Source organism: Macrobrachium nipponense, chromosome 34 (assembly GCF_015104395.2).
Source record: "Macrobrachium nipponense isolate FS-2020 chromosome 34, ASM1510439v2, whole genome shotgun sequence".
Classification (NCBI taxonomy): domain Eukaryota; kingdom Metazoa; phylum Arthropoda; class Malacostraca; order Decapoda; family Palaemonidae; genus Macrobrachium; species Macrobrachium nipponense.
The window spans coordinates 13,711,078-13,731,220 of record NC_061095.1 but is presented as its reverse complement, the minus strand read 5'-3'; positions in this window follow the sequence as shown (position 1 = coordinate 13,731,220).

Below are 20,143 nucleotides of genomic sequence, written 5' to 3'. Positions count from 1 at the left end.
TGCAACGAACGAATCTTCTTTTCCATGCTAAGGATCGTGGGCTCTCATGGTTGCCACTTCCGTAGTCGTATCCTTAGGTTCGATGCAGGGCGCAGGAGCTGAAACTGGAGAAGGTTCTAATGCTACAACAGGATTTCTTCTACCTCGCTAATACGAGACTTACTAGAACTCCTAGAAGAAGCCTTTCTCACCCTGTCTTTCTCTAACTTCCTCAAGTAGGAAGAAAGAGGCCTTCCATTCACCCTCATCCAACTTCTCACACTCATTACACGGGTTATCAAAAGAACATTCTTTACCTCTACATTTAAAGCAACTGAGTGAGGATCTACCGTAGCTTTCGGTAGTCTCACCTTGCATTCATCCATAGCGCACACTCTAAACATAGAAGATTTCTTAACCTCTAACTCAGACATCTCGAAATCAAAGAAAAATCCAAATCAATATCCAAAAACAATCCACAAATGCGTATGCCAAGCCAACAAGATCAGGTACTTCACCGAAAGTCAGTCCAAATAAATCCACGGCAACGAGAAATGAATAAAGCTGTCAGGAGGTAACAACCACAGGTGTAGTCGTCACCGGCGACAGAAAATTCTTTACTGGAAAGGGAGATTGGTTCTTACATCCGCCACCCAGCGGCGGGTAAGGTAGATCACCTGACCTACCTGTCGCGTGTGCCGCGAGTTTTGAATTCTGTCGTGACGTCAGAGACGTAAAGCTAAGTATATATCTGCCAGGGAAGTTCATGTACAAAAATATATATCACCACCTGACCAACCTAGCCAAAGTTAAGGTGTGTTAACTAAGGCTTAAGAGTTAAGAAGTCGCCGTTGTCGGCGACTCAACAACTAAATTAAGAGCTCTCCTAACCATTTTCTACAGGATAGGATGAGTGGTACTTCTTGCCCCCAAGATCGTGTCCTGCAGACACGTATGGCCCTAGCGCAGCAGATCTCATATGCCATCTTCACATCTCGCAGGGAGTGTGAAGTGAACACAGAGTTGCTTCGCTAAAACATGGTACTCAGGATGTTGCTGAGTGCCATGCTCTGTTGAAATGCTTCCGAGGCCGCGCCCTCACCTCGTGAGCATTCAGATAAAAAGATTTCAAATCTTTGTGCAAACACAATGAAGGAGCATTTTTGAAAGAACTCCTTAACACTAAAGCCAGGCTGTTCTTCGATATGGGCAAGTCTGGTCTTTTCGGAACACTGCAGATTGTCCGAATGACTTCGACTTTCTTGAGTTTTATGTAGATAAAACTTGAGAGACCCGACAGGGCACAGGACTCTCTCTGGCTCCTGCCCACTAACTTGTGCCATCCTTGCTTCCAAGCTCCTGGCCCAAGGACAAAACGGGTTACCATTCTTAGGCCACAACGGAAGGGTTAGAGAGCACACCGCCTTGTGTTCTCTAAAGCCAAAACTTGTGACGATGGCTTAAAATCTCACTAACCCTCTTTGTCGTATCTAGGGTGGTTAGAAGAAGGCCTTCCTGATCACATGCAGAAGTTAACAGGTAGGAGAGGTTCGAATGCTTTGACATCAAGAACTTCAGACTACGTCTAAGTTCCATATTGAAAGCTTCGATCTGGACATGCACAGTCAGTCCGCTGTACTAAAGTCAGGTGACCGACCAGTTGACCAGTCAGACGAATCAAGGACAGCAAGGCTGTACCCTGAAGACCATAAGGCACTATTCTTCGCTGAAGGATGAGTGTCTGGACTGCCTGGGCGATTCAATCTAAGCAAACCTTGGGGGTGTATCCAACGCAACCCAACGTCGTCAGCGAATCAACTCCTGACTCGAGCTTCTGGTGCCAGGAGAAAGGAGCGCAGGAGCAAAAAGGCGATTCAGTCCCGAAGGAAGAATGCCTGACAGTCCAACCTGGTCTCATGTTACACGATCATCGGGGGTGTATAAACGCAACCGACTTCGTCAACAAGAAACTCAGGGCTACTATATGTCGCCTGATCTCGCACGATGTCTGACTCCGAGAAAACAGGTGAGACAAAAAGTAGATGATGAGCGAGGTTCGAGATTCCACAGAACTCAAAGATCGTGAAGGGCTTTGTTGTTTGACACACGCAAATCTCTGAGCCCAAAGGCCGTCAACAACAATGATTTGCGTATTCTTTAATAGTTGTGACTGCCAGCTTATCCCATTCTTCAGACGGAAATGGAAGACGGTAATCTTATTCCTGTCAACATCTCGATAGCCTGAACGTAGTCAGACTCAGAGCGGAGAGGTTATAGGTACCTTTCGAGTTAGAGTAGACCGACTCTCTCGGAAAAGGTCCTTGGAAAGTGAACTAGGAAGTATGTGACCTCTGTGAATCCAGGATCCTGAAGGCCAACATGGGCGATCAGCGTCACTGTCGCTCCCTGTGACGTCATAAATCCTCTTATTACATTTCCTAAGCGATTGAAAAAAGGGGAAAAGAGGACTAAATATCCATCCCCGTTCAATATCATAGGATGGCGTTTAATGGTACCGATCCCGGATCGAGAATAAGGGAGCAGAAAAGAAGAAGCCTCTTCGTCCTCAACATATCGAAGAGAAGAATGAAAGGGCGTCTCTTAAGTCTCCACAACTCTCAACTTACTTCTAAAGAAAGATTCCACTCGGAAGTCAATAGTTGCTGCCGTCGATCTAGACGATTCGTACGGACTTTTGCAATCCTGTAACGAACCTCTAGAGGATCGTTACATTCTACGCCTGTTGTTATAATAGGCTTTCTCGTAAACTCGAACAGGGACCGAGAGAAGATACTTCTTAAGATATGAGAGAGCTGTGGAATATCAGAGTTGATCTGGACCACTGGTTCCCAAAACTCGTTACGAGGACTGGAGGGACTACCGAATCGCTTTTACTTCTTTTAGATTAAGATCCAGGACATCTGAAACCCTATCCAGATGTCCGGCACCTTCTTTCTATCACCTCAGGTGATAAACGCACTGAGAGATGTTCAGAATCATTCCTAGATCTTGAATAATATTTCAGTTTCCCGGTAGGAAAAAACTGTGGTCTGAATTGCAGTCTATTCGGGGAAACAAACTTCTTCAGGAAGGAAATGGTCCCCAGCAAGCTCATCCATTCCCTCCCCGAGTATGCTTACTTCCCTAATAAGGCTGCGCTTTGCCTAAGCAGGAGAGCATATAAAAGTGCAATGTTGCGGTAGACTCGTAGTTCTATACCGTGCGGTAACGAGCACCCGAAAGGATTAAGAGATAACTCTGTGAACATAGTAAGGCCAAAACGAATGCAACGTTTATTCATTCACACGTAAGAAATCCCCTCAATCTTAGGCTAAAGTCCGTGATTGTAGGGCAGAGATACAGTTAGTCAGTCAATCCCGCAGGAGAGACTAACCGCCAGCACAGAGATACGGTTAGTCAGTCAATCCCGCAGGAGAGAGAGACGTAACCTACCGTGCATGACAGCGCACGATCTGTTACTGGCTGGGTTGGACTGGAGGACAGACACAGCGACAGCAGCAGCCAGCAGCTTACGAATGTCGTCTCTTAACTTTATGTCTGGGTTGCCAGCTACCCTATTCTACGAAGAAAAAGGTCCGTTATTTTTTGAGCAGAAAGACTCTCAAGCTGGTATATTTAAGCGAAACAGAAAACGCTAAATATATAGATGCGTTTGTGTCGTCAGAACACTACCATACAACGGTAAAAGATAAACCGGAAACTCCTGGAAGGCTGCAGGGAGTAACGATTAAATGTCCTTAAAATAGACAATAGACCTCTCGGTTGCCATCCGAAGAGGTAACTACAGCAAGCGTATATGACTTGAACCAACCAGAAGTAAAATAACGCAAGGCAAAATATGAAATTATATCACAATAAAGTTTGTTCATACTTACCTGGCAGACATATATATAGCTGAATTCGGAAATACAGCTACATACATATCTGAGGCAAGTTTCATGAACAAAACTTAAGAGAATCGAAGCAGTAGCTCAAGCTTCTTATGTTACTGGACATAAGCGTTCATTGACGTAGTCTACAAGTCTATTTCTTGTACGAGTCTGCGAATGACGAATGAGAGCTCTTCCGAATCTTGTCAATAAGAGCTTATTCGCTTACGCAATATCAAGTTAATGAGATGTTTGTCAATGAGAACTAACCCATTTACGGGACAAAGAGATATTTTGTCAATGAGGGATACCCACTTACTTGACAAACGAAAGTATATTGTCAATGGGGGAAAGTCACTGAATTGACAAAACGTAATCCAGGAGTCAAGCATTTAATTTTCCGATTCCCGTCTCAAACGAGGAAGGGGCAAGAATCCTGTTAAGAGACTGGGCTGGGGGGGGGGGGGGGGGGTTACGGCAGGTAGAACGACGATGTTCAATTCGGCAGCGTAGTCCCGACAAGAAACTAACAAAATCTATCATCTGAAAAACCCTTTCAGATGGGCTAAAAAGCTTGCAAAATTATCCTGGGAAGAAGAAACTCTCCAACCAGCTTCCTCTCCCGTATCACAACTAATGCCTGCTAAAGCTTAAAATTTATTGGCAGTATGGCAAAGGAAGTCCTGTCTTGCGCTTTCCTGAAGAGCGTCCTTTTGATGAGTGCCTTTGCAAGAATCCCACTGAACGTTGCCGGAGTCCTGACGTGCAGGACATCGAGCTTACATAACCCGTAACTGCCTTATCGCAAGTCTTGACTGCGGTAGTGGCAACTTAAATTATTGGCGAGAAGGGTGGCAAAGGTTGCGGTAGAGCAAACGAGATCTTCCCTTGAGCTTTCCTTAACTCCATCCACCTATGCGAAAAGCAATATTAATTGACAGAGACCTCTTGAATTCACGAAACCCGATGTCTTGCTGGGTTTCGAAGAAGAAGTTGTCTGTTCACTTTAAACTTCCTCCGAAGCACTGCCTACTTCACATTCTTTGCAGGTGAGGTAGAAAGGTATCACCGGAGGTAGAGGTAAACATTCCTTTAGGCCCATATCTGAAACAAGAGCTTGAAGAGTTCAACAGAAACGTTCAGCCAGGCGACACACCTGGCGTGCGCTGGTGCACGCTCGGCGTCCACTGGCGCGCGCTGGCGTCCACTGGAGCGCGCTCGGCGTCCACTGGGGCGCCGCTCGGCGTCCCACTGGCGCGCACCCGCGCGCGCCTGGAGTCCATCCAGAGCGTCCCGGGCGTCCGCTCTCAAAAGCTTCCTGCTACTATGACTTCTCTTACGTATTTCTCGGTGGAAAGACGGACACGAGTTCAGGCGACGTTCGCCTTCTTACTTCTCACTGAAACGCATAACGAGAGAGAGAGAGAGGACGTGAAGCGTCCTCTTCTATAAAGCTTCTATTTAGAGGGCGCGAGTCCTTCCGAAAGCTCCAAACCCCTGCATGGGGAGGACGCTTCGGAGGACGAGAGCAATCTTTCAGGATTCGTGCACGCGCACGCACTTTGGCAGTCTGGGGATTTTCATCAGAAACTGCCGAAGGCACGCCAGATCGGTGGGGGTTCCTTGTAACCCTCCTTAGGCTTTCGACATGCTCCCTCCCCGGGTCCTGGGAGTCAAGCAGAGGTCCCGGCCTAGAGGCGAAACGAGGCCGATCTGACGCACCCTCCACTACACAAGGGGTATCACTGCACTTCTGCACTTCACTTTTACTCTCTAAAGCAAGCACTTTCGATTCTAAGATACGAATCGAAAGAGTATCAGAGAAAGGGCAATTCCTCTACAGACACTGCTTAGGGCCCGAAGGCAACACTGCAGGGTTAGGAGTAACAATTACGAGTAGCACTTCACAGCAATGAAGGAGAGCGAGCACCTCTCGTAGACATATTCATAGCCCGTAGGCCATACTACAGGGTTAGGCAAATAAAGTCTACAGGAAGGTTAGCAGGTTCACTACCTGACTTTTGTTACTGATTAATTGCGTATACGAATCATACGTCTCCTTAAAGGAATTAGACGTTTACTGATTAATTGCGTACATACGAATCATACGTCTTCCTTACGGAATAGACAAAGTCTCACACTCCTTACATGACAAATCTCAACAAAGAAGCAAGACCCATACCCCTCGTACATACCAAGTGCGGATCTACCGAAGCTTTCGGTAGCCACACACCCCTATCTTTGCAGACAACCCCGTCTGAAACTAGCCTAACTAGATTGCCAGAATATTTTATGCAAAAATGAATCAAATTCAAATCAATTTAAGATAGCGTATGCCTAGCCACAAATCCAAGTAAATAAATCAAAATACAAATGATATTGTAATGATACAATTAAGTTTGTTCATAACCTTACCTGGGCAGATACATATATAGCTGATAATTTCCGACATCGACAGAATTTAAAACTTACGACACACGTAGTGGGAGTCAGGTGGTTAGTACCCATTCCCGCCGCTGGGAGGCGGGTATCAGGAATCATTCCCATTTTCTATTCATAATTTTTATTTCCACTGTCTCCTGAGGGGAGGTGGGCGGGTACTTAATTATATATATCTGCCAGGTAAGTATGAACAAACTTAATTGTATCATTACAATATCATTTTGTTCATGCAACTTTACTGTCAGATATATATATAGCTGAATCCCACCTTTGGTGGTGGAGAGACAGAATAGAGGATTTAGGAAACACATATGTGCAGATAATTGATATCTTGATTCCTTACCTGTTAGCATAGCTGGCTTCGTGATTACTGCCACGTAAGTCTGCTTGTGCTACTAGAGTTGCCAGCAAGGTAGAGACCTATGAAGCTGGTGCACTCCAGATGATCTGTCAACAGGGCCGAGACCACGACGTGACTAGACCATGGACCATACTAATGAGGGCAACGAGACAAAAATACCACCACCTGGCTTAGTTTACCAAAGGTATCCCACTTAACTAAGCTAATGGAAGGGAGACCCGCCCCAGGCGGTCACCCCACAACCATAAACACAAATTAAAAACCCCCCTAATCCCTAAAGGATAGGATGAGTGTTACCTCCTGCCCCCAAAACAGTGTCTGCAGCAATGTATGGTCCGAGGGAGAAGCAATTTTCGTATGTCACTTTCACCTCCCGCAGGTAGTGTGAAGCGAACACCGAATTGCTTCTCCAAATGTGGCATTCAAAATATCTTTGAGAGCCATATTTTTGTGAAAGGCTACCGAAGTAGCAATAGCTCTCACCTTGTGAGCTTTTACTTTCAGAAGCTTTAAATCACTGTCACTACACTTATTATGCGCTTCTTGAATCGTATTCCTGAGAAGAACGCCAGTGCGTTTTTCGACATAGGAAAAGATCAGGTTTCCTCACTGAACACCACAAATTGTCCGATGAACCTCTGCAAGCTTTAGTTCTCTGCAGATAGAACTTTAGAGCCCTGACAGGACACAGGAATCTCTCACGTTCGTTTCCAACTATATCTGACAAACCCTTTGATTTCAAAGGACCTCGGCCACGGGTGGTTTGGAAGGATTCTCGTTCTTTGCTAAGAACATGGGACTTAAAGAACACACCGCACTACTTTCTGAAAAGCCAATCTGCTTGCTAATGGCCTGAATTTCGCTAACCCTCCTTCTTCGCCGTCGCCAGAGCGGTTAGGAAGATCGTTTTCTTCGTCAGATTCCTGATAGAAACTGAATGAAGCGGTTCGAAGTTACTCGACATCAAATATTTGAGTACCACATCCAAGTTCCACGAGGGTACTTTAGGCTGGACTACCTTCCTAGTCTCGAACGATCTAATGAGATCATGAATGTCCTTATTATTAGACAAATCGAGTCCTCTGTGTCTAAAGACTACAGAAAGCACGCTCCTGTAGCCTTTAATAGTTGGTAACAGCCAACTTCACTTCTTCTCTCAGATGAAGAAGGAAGTCAGCTATCTGGCTCACAGAGGTTGTGGTGGAGGAAATGCCCTTCTTCCTGCACCAGGATCTGAAGACAGCCCACTTCGATTGGTACATAGCGATCGAGGAGGGCCTCCTTGCGGTGGCAATCGCCTTCGCCACAGGTCTTGAAAAACCCCTCGCTCTGGCCAACTTCTTGATAGTCTGAACGCAGTCAGACTCAGAGCGGGGAGGTTTTTGTGGTACCTCTCGAAGTGGGGCTGTCTGAGTAGATCTTGCCATTTAAGGGTAGAGTCCTCCGGGAAAAAGTCTACCAGGAAGGACATCAGCCTCTGGTGAACCCAGTCGGCTGCCGGCCAGAAGGGGGCGATGAGTGTCATCCTCGCTCCTTCCGATGCCGCAAACTTCCTCATCACTTCCCCGAGGATCTTGAGCGGGGGAAAAGCGTATATGTCTAGGCCCGACCAACTCCAAAGTAGGGCGTCTACTGCGACTGCTCCCGGGTCCAGAACTGGGGAGCAATAGAGTTGAAGTCTTCTCGTCCTGGACGTTGCGAAGACATCCACCTGTGGACAGCCCCACAGGTTCCACAGCGACTGGCAAACCTCTTGGTGAAGGGTCCACTCTGTCGGCAACAGCTGTCCTCGCCGACTGAGAAGGTCCGCCCGAACATTCTGTACTCCTGACACGAACCTTGTCAGGATCGTGACTTCTTGCGCTTTTGCCCACAAAAGGATTCCTTTGCGATGGCAAACAGAGAAGGCGAGTGAGTTCCCCCTTGATTTCTTAGGTATGCCAGCGCTGTGTGTTGTCCGAATTGATCTGAACAACTTTGCCGGATACTTCTTCCTGGAAAAACCTGAGAGCCAGATAAATGGCTGACAGCTCTTTCAGATTGATGTGCCAGGACACCTGTTCCCCTCTCCAGGTGTCCGACACTTCTTTCCCTCCTAGTGTTGCTCCCCAACCGGGTGGGACGACGCGTCGGAAAACAACACTAGGTCGGGGTTCCGAAGTTTGAGGGAGAGCCCTTCTGCGAGCTTCCGAGGATCTGACCACCAACTTAGGTGATCCTTCACCTCTCTCGTTAAACACAAGATCGCCTCCAGATCTTGCTTGTTCTTCAACTGTTGGCTAGGAAGAATTGAAGAGGTCTGAGGTGGAGCCTTCCCAGAGAAACAAACTTCTCCAGTGAGGAAATGGTCCCCAGCAAACTCATCCATTCCCTCACCGAGCATGTTTCCTTCCCCAGAAAGGTCGCCACTTTCTCCAAGCATTGAAGTTGTCGCCCCTAGGGACTGGAAAAGCCCGAAAAGCCGCACTGAGTCCATCTGAATCCCCAGATAGACTAAAGATTGAGACGGAGTCAAATGCGACTTTTCGAGGTTACCAGAAGCCCCAGGGACTTTGCTAACGTCATGGTCGTGTGCAGGTCCTCCAGACACCGTTCCCCGCGATGAAGCTCGAATAAAGCCAGTCGTCTAGGTAGAGAGAGATCCGTATATTCTCCAAATGAAGCAGCCTTGCCACGTTCTTCATTAGAATGGTGAAAACCATCGGCGCTGTGGTCAGACCGAAGCAAAGTGCCCTGAATTGGGAATACCTTCCCCTTCAGGACAAATCGCAGGTATTTCCTTGATTGGGGATGGATGGGGACGTGAAAATATGCGTCTTGGAGGTCTAGTGAGACCATCCATCCCCCGGTCTCAAAGCTGACAGCACCGATTGAGTCGTCTCCATCTTGAATTTCTTCTTTATCACAAAGAGATTTAGGCTGCTGACATCGAGGACGGGTCGCCACCCCCCCCGAATGTTTTCGGCACCAGGAACACCGGCGGTTGTAAAACCCTGGTGATTCCAGGTCGAAGACCTGTTCCACCGCTTGCTTCTCGATCATTTGTTCCGCAGATCGAAAGCACTTTCTGCTTCTCTCCTCGATAAGAGGGAGACAAATCCTTTGGTGTTGAGGATAGCGGGGGCGACTTCAAGAACGGGATCCTGTACCCTTTCCTCACGACATCCAGCGACCAAGGGTCGGCATCTCTCTCTTCCCAGGCTCTCGCGAATCGAAGAAGCCTGGCTCCTACCGGCGTCTGAAGGACTTCCGAATCACTTCCTACTCTTTGACGGAGCAGGGGTTTTTCCTCTGGAAGAGCCTCTTCCTCGGGAGGCTGCTTTCGAGGAAGGTCCAGCACGAAAGGGCTTCGATTTCCTTGCAAACGAAGCTCCAGAAGATGAAGCAGCTGCTGGCCTTCTAGAAGACTGAGCCAGAAGATCTTGCGTTGCCTTTTCCTGAAGGCTTGAAGCTATGTCCTTAACCATAGCCTGGGGGAAGAGATGGTCTGAGAAAGGAGCGAAAAGCAAGTCCGTCTTTTGCGTTGGAGAGACGGATTTGGCCGTGAAGTTACAAAAGAGCGCTCTCTTCTTGAGAATCCCCGCGCTAAAATGCGTAGCCAACTCCTCAGAACCATCCCTGACGGCCTTGTCCATACAAGAAAGTACGCTGGACAGCTCCCCCAGACTAATAGTATCAGAACTCCTTGACCTGGCATCTAAAACTCCAAGACACCAGTCAAGAAAGTTGAAGACCTCTAGGAGTCCTGAAGAGGCCTTTAGGTGTAAAGTCGAACTCGTTATGGGTCCAAGTGACTTTTGATGAAGACAGAAGGGCTCTTCTGGAGGCGTCTACGATGCTCCCAAACAGTCACCTTGAGCAGAGCTGGTAGTTTAACGCCTATGTCCTCTCCTGTCTCATACCACATGCCTCCTTTACCGCAGAGTCTTGAAGGCGGTAAAGCTAAAGAGGACTTTCCTGACGCTTTCCTCTTCTCCATCCACTCATGGACTTTCCGGAACGCTTGCTTCGTGGAAAGCGACTTCTTCATTTTAATGAACCCCGATGCCTTCGTTGCCTTAAAAGAAGAAAATTGAGAAGGAGGAGTACGAGGGGCTTCCGGTTGAAAAGTTTCTCCGAACTCCGACTGTAGCAGACGCATCAAAACTTTATAGTCCGATGAGACAGTAGCTGTTTGCTGTTCTTCCTCTGCTTCTACTAAATCATCGCTAACTCCTTCCTCAGAAACTGGAGAAGTAGGAGGAAACTCTGAAGAAAACTGACGAACAGGAAGGGTTCCTTCATCCACCTGAACTTGCCTCGGTGAGAACTGGTGTCTACCAGCGCGCGCTTGGCGTCCGAATCCGCACGTTTGGCGCCGACAGGTGCGCGCTCGACATCTACTAACACACGCTTGGCGTCCACTTGCGCGCACCGAGCGTCCACTAGTGCACGCTTGGCTTCCACTGGTGCGCGCCGAGCGTCAGTCAGCGAGCTGGCTGCCGCTCACTGGTGCACGTTTATCCACAACAGGTGCGCGTTTGGCGGCAACCTGAAGCGCGCTCCACTTGCACAGAAAGCGCGCTCAGCGTCCATCACTCGCTGCGAACATACGAAGACTTGCGAGCGGGAGATATTTCATCCTGAGAGCGAGAAGCGAACTTCTCACCTCCTCTAGAGAGCTGCTGGGGAGCCAGAACGAACTCTAGAGGGAGACTCGAACGAAGAGAGAGGCGAGCGAGGAGAAAGAGGCGGGTGTCTTGACTTCTTCACAGGAAGCTTCTCATCCTTCCTACGACGCGGAAGAGACTCTCTAGCAGCAAGAGCGTCCTGAAGTTGCTGCTGCAGTGACTGAATCATCCTCTTGTTTGGCGAATCTTCCTGCTCCGGGGAGGGACTGATTCCTGTGAGCAGGAGAGCGGCGAGGGGACGCCCCCTCCTCCTCCCAGGTACGGCCTCTTCCCGAGCTCTGGAGCGACTGTATCGCTCGCACGAGCTAACTGAATCCAAGTCCGAAGACTCTCTACGCCTTTTCTGCGGCGGAAAAGCAGCGAACGCACTGTCAGGCAAAGATCGCAAAAGCGGAGAACTAGGACGTGAAGCGTCAACATTACGCGCCGTCCTTTTCGCGGACGTGAAGCACCTTGAGAACTCCACCTTTACGTGGGGATGAAGCCTCCGATGACGAAAAAACACTCCTTGAGGAGACGTGCATGCGCACGCTCCCTGGCAGTCTGGGGATTTTCATCAGTAAACTGCCGAAGGCACGTCAGATCGGTGGGGGTTCCTTGTAACCCTCCTTCGGCTTTCGACATGCTCCCTCCCCAGGTCCTGGGAGTCAAGCAGAGGTCCAGGCCTAGAGGCGAAACGAGGCCGATCTGACGCACCCTCCACTACACAAGGGGTATCACTGCACTTTTGCACGTCACTTTTGCTCTCAAGAGCCAACACTTTTGATTCTAGATTACGAATCGACTCCAATATTAAGGATAAAGTATTACTCTCTACAGACACTGCTTCAGGGCCCGGAGGCAAAACTACAGGGTTAGGAGCATTAACAGAAGGAGGGTTAACAGGAGAAACATTAATTTCTTGCACGCCTGAAACACTCCTGGAGGAAGACCTCCTTAACCTATCCTTTTCAAGTTTCCTAAGATAGGTCTCATACGCCTTCCACTCAGAATCTGTTAGTCTTTCGCACTCCTTGCAACGGCTTTCATACACACATTCATGCTCCCTGCAACTCTTACATACCGTATGTGGGTCTACTGAAGCTTTCAGTAGCCTACCTCTACAATCAGTTCTAGAGCAGAACCTAGCGCTAGCTGTACTAGACCCTGACATATTATTCCAAGAAAAGTCCAAACCAAAATCAAATCAATCCACTAATAACGTGTGCCTAGCCACCGATCCAATCAATTAATCCAAAAAAAAGAACCAAAGGGATACTCAACGTAGCAAAAAGTTTCCAAAATCCAGACGGAGGTGCTGTAAACACAGATGTTCACAACACCGCGACAGAAAAATTATGAATAGAAAATGGGAATGATTCCTGATACCCGCCTCCCAGCGGCGGGAATGGGTACTAACCACCTGACTCCACTACGTGTGTCGTAAGTTTTAAATTCTGTCGGTGTCGGAAATTATCAGCTATATATATCTGACAGGTAAGTTGCATGAACAAATTAGGATACTTAGCGGCAATGAAGTTTCCAAAATCCTAAGACGGAGGTACTGAAAACAGGTGTTTTCAGCACCAGCGACAGAAAAATTATGAATAGAAAATGGGAATGGTTCCTGATATCCCGCCTCCCAGCGGCGGAATGGGTACTAACCACCTGGCCGACCACTGCGTGTGTCGGAAGTTTTTAAAATTCTGTCGGACTTCAGAAAATACGGCTAATAATATATATCTGACAGGTAAGTTTCATGAACAAACCTTACTTTTTAATGCTTTAGGTGCATTCAAAACTATGTAAACTGCATTCTTATTGCATTTTTCATCAAAAAACCCTTTAAACTTTAAATATTGATTATTTTGCATTTGTGGTGTCATATTTCATCTGCCAGATCAGCATTTGTAGGCGTCGTAACTCTGAAACATGCGTTGTAACCCTGGAAATAATTTCTGATGAATATATAATTGAAAAGCGTCGTAACCTCGGAATGTAGTAAGCTGAGGACCGTCGTAACCCGGGGACTGCCTGTACTTCAAAATGTTTATTTAATTCATGTCTATTATCCCTTTTTTGCAACAAAATAAACCCAGAAAAATTACAGATATTTCTGAAGTATGAGCAGACTTACGAGCAGATGACGCAAGGAAAAATGACTCATCGTTGCCAATCTAGTGGAGCTTCACAAATACATTTACAAGCTGTTTCCATGAATATGATATTGTTTAGTATACAATAAAGTTTTGTACATACTTACCCGGCAGATATATACTTAGCTATAGTCTCTGACGTCCCGACAGAATTCAAAACTCGCGGCACACGCGACAGGTAGGTCAGGTGACCAGCCCACTCCCGCCGCTGGGTGGCGGAATAGGAACCATTCCCGTTTTCTAACTAGAATTTTTCTCTTCCACCTGTCTCCTGAGGGGAGGCTGGGCGGGCCATTAATCGTATATATCTGCCGAGTAAGTATGTACAAAACTTTATTGTATACTAACAATATCATTTTTGTACATGCAAACTTCCCCGGCAGATATATACTTAGCTGATTGACACCCTTGGTAGAGGGCAAGAGACAGTTACATATTAAATATTAATGAATATAAAAAACGGGGAAACAACATACGTTCTAGGTATATATTAAAAAAACACAACCTTGGTTCCTACCTGATATGGAAGAAGACTTCATTGATACTGTCTATGAGTCTGCTTGTCATCAGAGTTTCAGAGAGGATGAGACCTGTGGACTGATAACCCTTTCGGATCATGTCCAACTGGGGGCTTACCCGCTTACATGGCAGAGCCTTTTCTTGGATCGTACCAATGGGGGCTGACCCACTTACATGGCAGAACCTTGACCTGTATCATACCAACGGGGCTAACCCTCTTACATGATAGAGCTTTAGGTAACTAAGACACTACAAGGAGCATAACGAAACCGTCCCAAGCCCGACCACCTGACCACACTAACATGTTAGAAACTACGATTTGAAAGGGGTTAATTCCTGCACCCTCTTTCAATCGACCAAATAAACGCACCAAAAACCATTAAAAAACCTTAACCTAATAAAACTAAAAGGATTGGGTTCAGTCCCTGTCCCAGCAACGAATCCGCAGATACGTAAGCTCCTAGAGTAAAGCATTTATCGTACGTCACTTTGAATACTCTCAAGTAATGGGATGCAAAGACTGAATTGCATCTCCAAAAAAGTTGACTCCACTAGAGTCTGTATCGACAAGTTCGTTGTGGAATGCTAAAGAGGTAGCTACTGCTCTTACCTCGTGAGCTTAACTCTAAGGAGGTCCAGTTGTTCTTCTTTACACGCTAAATGGGCTTCCTTGATTACATCTCTGATGAAGAACGCCTGAGCATTTTTGAGATCTGTCTTCTGGGATCTCTAACTGAGCACCATAAACTATCCTTACTCCCAGTTTAGTTCGTTCTTTCTCTCTAAGTAGAACTTAAGGCTTCTAACCGGGCAAAGAGTTCTTTCTTGTTCTGTACCCACTAGAGACGAAAGTCCTTTTACCTCGAAGGTTCTAGGCCAAGGCTTCGAAGGGTTTTCATTCTTCGCCAGAAACATCGGTTTGAAGGAACAAACAAAACGCTGAGTCGTTCCTGAAGCCAACATTATGCTCTAAGGCTTGTGTTCGCTTACCCTTTTTGCTGAGGCTAGCGCGACCAGGAATAACGACTTCCTTGTTAGATCTCTGAACGTAGCCTTACGGGGAGGTTCGAATTGGGGGTCATCAAGTACTTTAGGACCACATCCAGGTTCCAAGTAGGTGCTCTAATACTTCTCGTCTTCGACGTCTCGAAAGATCTAATCAGATCATGTAAAATCTTTGTCTTCTGCAACGTTAAGGCCTCTATGCCTGAAGACTGACGAAAGCATACTAATTGTAGAGACTGCTAGACTACATTTTTCCTTCAAGTAAAGGAGGAAATCAGCTATATCTGTCACAGAGGTACTGGAAGAGGATATCTTCTGAGCTCTACACCATCTGCGAAACCACATCCCACTTCGACTGGTAGACCTCGAAATAGTAGATTGGCCTCCTTGCTCTTGCGATAGCTTTCGCAACTTCTCGAGAAAAAAACTCTCGTTCTGACAAGTCCTTCGATAGTCTGAAGGCAGTTAGAGCGAGAGCGGGCAGGTTGTGTATACCTGTCGAAGTGGGGTTGTCTGAGAAGATCGATCCTGTTTGGGAGAGATCTGGAAAGTCTACTATCCATCCCAGTACCTCTGTGAACCAGTTTTGCGCTGGCCAGAACGGGGCTAAGAGGGTCAGTTTGGTTCCCTCTGCTGCTGCAAACTTCCTTACTACTTCCGATACGATCTTGAACGGTGGAAAAGAAAAGCATACCCTCTATTCCGGACCAACTCGAGGAGAAGGCTGTCCACAGAATCGCCCTTGGATCGGCGATCGGGAGCAGTAATTTTCCAGCCTGTTGTTCCAATGGGTGGCAAAAAGATCTATATTTGGTCCTCCCCCAGAGGTTCCATAGTTTGTTGCATACCTCCTGATGCAACGGCCATTCTGTAGGCAGTACTTGGTCTCTCCTGCTCAGAAGGTCGGCTCTTACATTTTTCTCCCCTTGAATGAATCTCATCAGGAGAGTGATTCTTCTCTCTTCTGCCCAAAGCAGTAGTTATTCTCGCCTTTACGTAAAGGGAGAACGAGTGCGTCCCTCCTTGCTTCCTGATGTAAGCTAAGGCTGTTGTGTGTCCCGAATTGATCTGTAGGACTGAACCTGAGATCTGAGCCTCGAAGTGTATGAGAGACAGGTGAATCGCTGTCAATTCCTTCAAATTGATGTGCCAGGACACCTGTTCTCCCCTCCAGGTGCCTGCACTTCTCTCGTCCCTAGAGTGGCTCCCCACCCCGCATCTGAGGCGTCGGAAAATAACACTAGCCGAGGGTCGGAACGTGAAGGGATACTCCTTCGTTGAGCCTGCACGGATTCATCCACCAAAGGAGGTCCTCCTTTATTTCCTTCGTAATCTGGAAGGAATCGGACAGATTTTGAGATCTCTGATCCCAATGTTCTCTTAGGTAGAACTGTAAAGGCCTTAGGTGAAGCCTTCCTAGAGAAATGAACTGTTCCAACGAGGAAAGGGTCCCCAGAAGACTCATCCATTCCCTCGCGGAACATTGTTCTTTCTCTAGGAAGGTTGCTACTTTTTCCAAGCAGCGGTTCTGTCTTTCCTGTGATGGAAATACATGAAAACCCGAGAATCCATCCGAAATCCCCAGATAAACAATGTTCTGCTGGGGAATCATCTGGGATTTCTCGAGGTTTACTAACGGTCCCAAGGACTGTGTTAACTTCGAGTGTCAGATTTAAGTCCTCCAGACATCTGACTCGCAACTGTGCCCGTATCAGCCAATCGTCTAGATACAAGGATATTCGAATCCCTTCGAGATGAAGCCAGTGAGCCACATTTTTCATCAGTCCTGTGAATACTTGAGGGGCTGTTGAGAGTCCGAAGCATAGGGCCCGAAATTGAAATACTCTTCCTTGAGTCATAAACCTGAGGTATTTCCTGGAAGACGGTGTATTGGTACGTGGAAATATGCATCCTGCAGGTCCAGGGATACCATCCAGTCCCCTGGACGAAGGGCTGCTAAAACCAAGGATGTCGTCTCCATTGTGAACTCCTCTTTGCTACGAACACGTTCAGGGCGCTCACGTCCAGAACTGGCCTCCAACCTCCTGAACTTTTCGGAACCAAGAACAGGCGATTGTAAAACCCCTGAGAAGAGAGATCTTTTACTTCCTCTATGGCTTCCTTGTAAAGCATCTGCTCCACGAGATGTAGAAGGGCTTGACAGAGTCCTTGTAGTTTGCTGTCAACTCCTTGGAGTTGTAGTCAAGGGAGGTTTTTCCCTGAAGGGGATTAAATATCCTTTCTTTAGGATGGATAGGGACCAGGCATCGGCACCTTTCTGTGCCCAAGTCTCGTAAGTTTAGAAGCCTGGCACCCACTTTTGTCTGGAGGACCGCAGTTTCATTGTCTACGCCGCCTTCGAGCGAACGGACCTTCGAGGGAAGGGACCTTCTCTCTTCGATACCTGAGCAGCATTGTTTAGTGCTTTAGCTGACTGGGCAACAGGTCCTGTGTAGCCTTTTTCTGATAAGGTCCTCGAAATATCCCTCACTATTTCCTGAGGAAAGAGGTGACTAGAGAGGGGCGCGTATAACAGGGAGGATCTCTGCAGAGGCGAAACAGATTTCGTTAAGAAGGAGCTAAACACTGCCCTCTTCTTCAGAATACAGGATCCAAAAAGGGATGCCACTTCATTGGAGCCATCCATAACCGCCTTGTCTAGGCAAGTCAAAACGCTGCCCAACTCCTCCATGCTAACGAAGTCTGGGTCTTGAGACTTCTTGGCTAAAGCTCCCAAAGCCCAGTCCATGAAATTAAAGACTTCGAGAGTCTTGAACAGGCCCTTGATGAGATGATCAACCTCACACATCCCCCAAGGTTTTTGCAGAATGCAGAGAGCGTCGTCTTGATGAATCTACCAGAGCGGAAAAGTCCGCATCTGAGGATGAAGGGAGTCCCAGGCCCATCGGCTCCTTGGTGTCATACCACATACCTGGTTTTCCCGTTAGTTTGGAAGGAGGACAAGCGAATACCGTCTTCCCCGCTTCCTTCCTCGATCTGAGCCAGCTCTCGAGGCTCTTCAGAGACTTTCTCATAGAAAGAGTAGGTGTCATCCTGACAAAGGAGGAGGACTTCGACAGTTTCGTGCTGGATAATAAAGATCCCGGAGAAGGGGGATCCGACGGGCGTAGCGAGTCTCCAAACACTTGCAACAAAAGAGAAGCAAGTCTCTTATAGTCCGAAACTCCTGCATCTTTGGGGATTTCTTCTTCCGAAACTTCTTCCAAAAGAGCTGCAGGCGAAGAGGGCTTTCCCTTTTCCGGAGTCCGATCCGGAGAAAGAAGCCTTTTTCTCTCGCGAATCCTATCTGCAGGAGAATCAATGTCCACTTGTTGGATATCCGAAAACTTGGTCCTATCCTCCTTCCTGCAAGAGTCCTGGAGTTTCCCTATACTCGGGCTTCTGATCTGCTCCTTGCGCCTGCTAGGAGAGGCGCTTGCGTCCTGAATAAGACGCCTGTGAGGCGAAGAGCGCCTGCGAGGAGAAAAGAGAACATCCTGTTCCTGGCGCCAAGAAGGAGAGGCGCTTGCGTCCTGGTGAGTGCGCCTGGGCCAAGAAGGAGAGGCGCTTGCGTCCTGGTGAGGGCGCCTGGTCCAAGAAGGAGAGGCGCTTGCGTCCTGTTGAGGACGCTTGGAAGGCGAAATGCGCCTGCGAGGGGAAAGGAGAACCCTTTGTTCCCGTCCAGTAGAAGAGGCGCTTGCGTCCTGGTAACTGCGTCTAGCAGGAGAAAAGCTCCTTTTATCTTTGCGTCCAGTCGGAGAGGCGCTTGATTCTCTCCTAGACCTCCTGGGAGGCGAAGAGCACTTGTCAAAATCATGGTGCCTACTCGGCGAGACTCTTGCATCCTTAGAAGGATATCAATAAGATCCTACGGGACTTCTGATTTCTGGGCACTTGCCGGAGGGAGAGGGTTGTTCCTTCGAGAATCGTCTAGATGAACGAACGCTCCTTCCTTCTTGCGGAGCTCTGAAAAGAGAGGGGCTCTCTTCTCTCCCAGAGCTCTTAGCTGAACGAATTCTCTCACGAGAAATCCGCGAAAAATCAGGTGAAAGGAGGCTCTCAGGCTCCTGGTACTTGTCATGAGAGGCGTAATTGCCTCTAGAAAAACTCCTGGGAGAACTCTTGCTCGCAGGGAGTTTCCGATCAGCGAGCTTAGAAGGAGAGGACATACGAGTCCTGTCATAACTAACTGAAGAAGGTTTCGCTGGGGACGAAAACCTTTCAGGCGAGGAGCGTCTGCTGGCGCCAGGGCGCCTACTCTCTGAGGCTCTCCTAACAGAACTCTTGATGGGAAGAGAAACGTCTTTCTTCCTAGAAGAGCCTTCTGAAAGAACTCCTACTAAGGCGGACAACTGCTGCTGGAGTCCTACCAAAACTTCCTTCGTCTTGTGAGCAAAACCTTCCGGAGAAGAGTCAGGAGATCTCATAGCTCTCTTCTTACGAGCAGGAGAATACTCCGGAAAAGGTTCAGGACTGGAATGCAAAGATTCGCTTGCTGGCGTTTTCCAGGTTCTCTTAAGAGGGCGCGACTTAGAGGTAGAACTCCATCCTCTTCTTGGTGACGAAGAGTCCGAGTCAGAAAGCACTTCCTGAGGACGCTTTTGCAATAGCTGTCCTTGGCAGCCTGGGAAGCGGCTACAGGATCTGCCGAAGGGACGCCTGACCGTTGGGAATACTCTACATCCCCCTTGCGGCTTTCGACATTCCTCCTCCCTGGTCATGGGAGTCTGAAAAGAGGTCTAGGCCTAGGAGCAATGCGGAGTCGGTCAGACGCCCCCTCCACTTCACTGGGGAACACTGCACAAATCACTGAACACGTCACTGCGCTTACCTGTCTCCTTCATCGCTTGCAGTTGCGATTTTAAGTTGATAATTGAGGCTCTCATTGCAGCCTTTTATTTCTGTAGACGCATCCACAGGTTCGCTGCTGGGGGAAGGGGCTGAAACCAAACTATGAGCAGGTGAATTATCAGAAGAGTTAGGAGCTACTTCCTGCTCAATAGAGCAGGATCTACTTGAGCTTCTGATGGAAGCCCTCCTAACTCTATCTTTCTCAAGTTTCCTTACATAAGAGCCAAGGTCTTCCATTCCACTTCCGTTAAACTCTCACATTCCAGACAGGTATTAGTTGCAGAACAATCA